Source organism: Apteryx rowi, unplaced genomic scaffold, assembly GCF_003343035.1.
Source record: "Apteryx rowi isolate R43461 unplaced genomic scaffold, aptRow1 scaffold_407, whole genome shotgun sequence".
NCBI lineage: Eukaryota > Metazoa > Chordata > Aves > Apterygiformes > Apterygidae > Apteryx > Apteryx rowi.
The window spans coordinates 799,188-805,210 of record NW_020450598.1 but is presented as its reverse complement, the minus strand read 5'-3'; positions in this window follow the sequence as shown (position 1 = coordinate 805,210).

The following is a 6,023-nucleotide window of genomic DNA, read 5'->3' as shown; positions in this document are numbered from 1 at the left end:
TGTGTGCCTGGGCCTGACTGACATTTCCTTTGGCATCTAAATAAAGATTAGGTTGTTCCTGGAGCTGTCTTCCACCCAGACTTGATATTCACTTCCCAAGCCATGAGCAGCTCTAGTTGAAGGAGCTCCACAAAGGGAATCCACCACAAAGCCAGGAGAAGTAGCCAAGCCTGCAAGTTTCCATTGCCTGGTAATTGAGATTGTAAAAATGTGGCTTTACCAAGGCAGAAGGAAAGAGGTTACAGTCTTCCCTCTTCCCTGTCACGCCTGGGTCCCAGCTGGTTCCTGGCTGTTCTTGCAGCACAGCCCCCACAGGGAGTTTTGCACCATGGTTTTCTGCAGGACCACATGTTGTGCATGAAGTGGAGGGCAACAACAGCTGCTTGCTTCGCTACCAAAATTGAAGCCACTACAAGTTCAGACCTGATCCTGATGCGCCCTGTGTGTGAGGAGGGAGAGTCAGAGGGAGGCACTGRTGCCTTCAGAGTTGATGAGACTGATGATGAGGGAGCAGTTACTCATCAGGAGCTCAGAACATGATCCAAGGAGAGGCTGTGGGCAGAGCAGCACATGCCGCCATTTCCAGCAATGTTGGCAGCGCTGGCAAACCAGAGAGAACAGGCCACATGGTGGCTGCTGGTCTTCTAGTCAGTGAACACTGAAAGTACTAGGGAGAAGTAGATGACATGTGGAGGCACCCAGCTAGCTGTGGAGGATGTGAAGCCAGATAACTCTCATTATATTTCTGTCTTCTGCCAGGAGTTTGGGAACCAAACTCCCTGCTCAGACCCGGTGAAGTAGGTGGCAGCCCTCTCTGCTCCTATGAGTTGGGATCGGGGAACCTTATCTATCCACAGTTTGCTCTCAGATAGTACTGGAAGTGTTCCCACCTTGCGTAACTGGAATCAGAGAGTAGCAGGGGCTCCATCCAAACCACCAGCCTCAGGGTGTTTTTCAGCACAGTACCAGTTAGATTTGGATTTTTGAGACAAAAGACTCATTATTAAAACCTCATGGTGGTATAGAGAAACTTTAGAACATGCCACCTTCCAAAGGAGCCAGCATTACCAACTGTAAGAAAGAATGCAACATTTCCAAAGCCTGGGGTGTTTCAGGCACACTCAGACCTTCAGATATGTCCCACAAAAAATCTTCAAATAACAGGTACTATCAGTGGTACTCTGGAAACATTGTGTCCTTGTCCAAAAAAACTACACCTGTTTTCTGCCTGTTTCTCCTAGGTCTTGTCTGTACTGCCACTGGTCCAGATGTGACACTCTGGATTAAAGTAGATGCTCTCATTCAAGAATAAATGCTTTTTTTTTGTTTTTGCTTTAATGTTTTGAGGAGAATGCCCTCTTTCATTTTAGCTCAACCCAGTTTCACACTACAAGTATCCACAGAGCAGAGGTAATTCAGAAGGACACTCCAGTTTAGACTTGCACCCTGTGTAATTAACTGCCTGGTGCAGGCTGATCCTTGTGGCACCCATGTGAAATGTAAGCTTGAAGGATGGCTGACACAGCTGAGGTGTCAAGGCTTGGTGAATGACCAGATGAGTGCCGGCTTGTGCCAGTGCTGGATATAAGGTGTTAGGAGCCAGGGAAAAGGAGCTGGCAAATATTAGTCTTCCTTGCACAGYTTTGTCAGAAGCAGGCAGTTACTGACTTGGAGCAGTATTTCCTAAACTGCATGGCCCATGCTTTTCAGGCCAGTGTCTACAAGCGCCTGCATGCAGAATAGACATGTACAAATGAAGCTCCAGGCCTACAACATGTACCATCCTAGTGGGCAAGGCCGGATTTGCTATAGCATGGATGTGTTGTCTTTGAGACTAGGCAAGAGGGGACCTGAATCCCCAACCAGCCAGACACTAATGCAGGTGTGAAGAATGAGCTGAGTCTGGAAATATTTTGATTATCTTTTTCCAAACAAATCCAGATTTGCAGTCGTGGTCTTCCCACATTTCTAGGCCCCAGACCTGGGCATATTGACAGCAAGAGCAATTGTTTTGGATCTTCACTTGGGGTGTAATAATGCTGGGAAAGAGAAATCTCCCAGTCCTCAGTAGTGTGATGGGCTGATCTTCCCCATGATTCCTACAGTGGATGGCACCTTTGGCACCCAGACCTGATGTGACAGTCTAATGTGTGCACTGTCTAAAGGGTATGTCTCTGATTCCCAGTAAAGACTCCAGCACTGTAACAGGGTTCTGTTGTGTAGGAGATTGCCTTCAGTCTACCCAGCTGTATCTGAGATGATTACTTTGCCTCCCTGAGCTCCAGAGGTTATTCTAGAAAGCCAGTTCTTGTGGTGTTATGGCAGGAGGAATAAAAATAGCCAGACATATGAGCTGGTCTATCTAACAGTGCAATTCCTTCCAAGTACTTAAAGTGTAGCAGGAAACAGAGGGAATCCCTACACAAAAGGAGGAAAATTGGGAAGAATGACTAATTTAGGAGAGGAAACTAGCAGTTGTGGCCTGTTGTTAGTGAGGAAAGTGTCTCTTAATCAGTGTCTCTCAGAGCACCAAGTACAACAGGCATGTTGTGCAGAGTGCCAGGACACAACTCCAGGGTACAACAGATCCTTCCTGGTGGAGCAGGGGTGCTAAAAATCTCTCAAGGCTTCTCAAGACAGAGGCTCTGAGGACTGTACCGTCTGAGTACTCCTTTTTCTGAAGAATGGTATAGGATGAAATTTGAAAATGCCTCTCAAGTGCCAGCCTGGGACCTTCTTACCACTGAATGTTGTCAAGGTGATTTAGAAAGAAAGTTCAATTTAAGCTTCCAGTGCTGGAAGCTATTGCCTTTGAGAAGAGTGATGACTGAGACAGAGCTATCTGGTCTAGGCTCCTGTACCCTCCTGTGGGTCTCTGCTGTGTGATGCAATCCTCTTGTTGACAGAAATGCCACTCAAAGACAACAGAGAACACACAAAAAGAAAATATGCTTCTGAGCCATTGCTCTTTTCCATCTCCCCTTTGCTCTGTTGTGCTAGCAGAGCTGCCTTCCTTTCCTAGGGCTCCACTCCCTCAGGGATTCTTGTGGAGGGGAGATGTGAGGCTTCTGCTTTGGCTTTCACTSTTAGCCACTAAGATTACACTGAGGTGCAACTTGGCCTGTTGATAAATGAGGGCTCATACTTTAGAGATGACTTGGCTACAGCACTTATAGGGCTTTGGAGAAGTGAGAGAACAGATAAGAAAATAAGGAGAAGCTGAAAACCAGATATGACTCAGAAAAGCCCTCTATCATCTCTATCTAGTGTAAGAGACGTGACATTCTTGCTTGAGGCACATATGGGGAGGGATTGGAAAATAAATCTCTAAGCTTCCTGTGACCTGCATGCTTGTCTTGCAAAGATGTGAGCGCTTCACACAGAACAAATTCATCAAGACCCTGCCCCACATCCCATGTCTGACCTCACACCTTTTAGAGATTCGGGTGCTGCAGGCTCCATGGGTGTCAYGCCCTTGGTCACAGACACTGGAGGAGTTGCAGTGACATATAGGCACTTCCCTGTGGCCTTGCACAGCACTGGTGACCCACTGGTGCTGTTGTCAGTTTTGTCAGTGCCAATGATTCCTGTTGGTGTCCTTGCTCATGTGCTACGTTGATCTGAGTTCATTTCACCCCCACCCCCCGCAAACTTGCCGTCACTGCCTTCAGATTGGTCTTGGTTGCTTCATCAAAGCCCTCCAGCACAAGCCACAGCCAAGAGTCTCAGACTGCAMCCCCCCCCCCCATATGCTGTCCTGTGGCAAATTCAAAGACCTCAACTGTGCATTGAGCAACCCTGGAGCACAGAGATCTGAAGTATCCAAATATCGTCAAAGCCAGATATGTGAAGACTTGAGTCAGATCCTAGCAGGCTCCATAGCTCCAGTGCAGTGRTGGACAGATACACCATAGCCCAGAGCAGGGGCACAGAGCACTCTGCAGTTGTCCTTGCAGCCACTGGTCAGGCTGGGACTTGAATTTGTTATCCTTACCCACAGGTCCCAGCCCTCGGCTTGCTAGAATCCACTCGGATGAAAAGAAGAAGAGGCATAGTGGGAGCCCCTGGAGGGAGGACAAAGTCTGCCAAGCCTCTGTGTACTTGTGATGCTGATTCCTACCTCTTCTGTTTTATGCACCCTAAAACCAACCTGCTGTCTGTGGATGACAGACAAGTCCATTTAGTTGCTACTCTTGAACCTTTTAGAAGTCAAAGGCCTTCTTAAAGCCCTATGTAAGGTCAGCATCTTCAAAGGGAGATATTTTCTTTTTCAGAGACATGGCCCTCAGCCCCCAAGAGATATTTCCTAAAGGAAGAACCTGCCTATAGAACAGTCACAGAGCAGGCAGTGAGCATGAATAAGTGGTCCTGTGAGCAGAGGAACGAAGGATGTCTGGGTCCTGATGGATTTTGCCTCTCTGGTTGGATACTTTGACATCTCATAAGGAGTGAATCACACTTGGGCCTTTCTTTGTGATTGGGGTTTTTATAGCAGTTTTCTCTGGTGTATAATAAGAGCTGAGTGAGTGATGAATTCTTCCCTCACTCAGGATATTTATAGAGTCTTTCTTTCTTCTCAAACTAGTCACCTATTTTCGCAAAGCTTGTAGGCGCTTCATGTCAGTGAGAATTCAACTCCTCTGCCAAATCAGGGGGAGATTGGCCAACGGGTTCAAAAGTTTCCCAGGACTGGGATGGTGGACTGGCTTGCTGGGGACCTCTCTTGCACAAAATTACCTAAAGCCCTATGACACAAGCCTTGCATCTTACGAAACCAAGCTAAAAGCCATGAGACTACACATTTCACCCTCTGTTTTTGGAGGCACCAAGGGTCACATTTCCCATCTGTTTCTCCACAGCCAGGAAGGCTGGCATTTTCTTTCTCACTTTGCACTGGAGCTGGGTTCTTGTCATTTTGCTCTGGGAACTGGGATCATACTGGTATCAGCTCTGCTGGGGTGCATCAGCTCCGACCGTACCAAGTGGGATGAGACCCACAGGATGTGGTGCAGGTTTGTTACAGTTCTGCCTGCTTACATAGAATGGATGTGGGCCAACATGCATTTCTTGTAACCCAGCGCCTATTCCCCACTCAAGGTGAGCAAGAATAGCTACCTGACTACCATGCTGTCCCAAATACATGTGCCTGAATACCTGCTTTCACCAGCAGGGTTTAAGGACAGATAGCAGGTCCATCTGACCAGAAGATCTCACCCAAGATGTCTATCCCTCTTTCTGATAAGGCACTGTTTTGTAGTCTTGCTTACAGAGCCAGAGTCACAGGAATGAATTATTGCACAATGAAGGTTCAAACCTGGGGGTGGGGTGGGGGGGGTGTTGCTGTCTAAACAGAATGAATTACATTTTTCATAACATTTCATATCCATTTGTAAATTTTGCCAAGTATTTTGGGAAAACTGAATTTTGGGTGTCCCACTTCATCAAGGAATACAGACCACCCTCTTTTCCCATGATTAGAATAGAATAAAACAGAGAGAAAAACAATATTCTGAAGGCTTTTTCCAACTGTCTCTTGTCCACTGCTTCCTTAGGCTTCCCCCTTTCCTTTATTTTATTTTATTTCATTTTAATTTCACTAGTGGAAAAGACTTCCCCATCTGGGGGTTRTTTGCTCCCATTACCCTGGCCAGGCTCTGAGGAGTCTCCAGCAAGCAGAGGCAGCATCTCTCTCTCTTGCTCTCTTTGTCGGCTGCTGCCCCTCTGATCCTTTGGCCTCTGCACTGCAACCCCCTCCCCAGCTCCAGGCATGTCTATCACCCAGGTTAAAACTCACATCCCCCCCCCCTCCCTCTGCTTGGGGCGGGGAGCTGCATTGTACTATCCACCAGCAGCTCTGTGCACTTGTGCCCTCCTCCTCTTGCCATGGCCTGATTTATTGGGTTTATCTTTCCCTTTTACAGCCACCCTTCGCTGTGCCTGACTGCGGTGACCTCTGGTCCCTGCATAGCTCACATTCCTCTGGGGGGGCTGCGGGCCACGGGGAAAGGCCTGCCCCTTCCCTG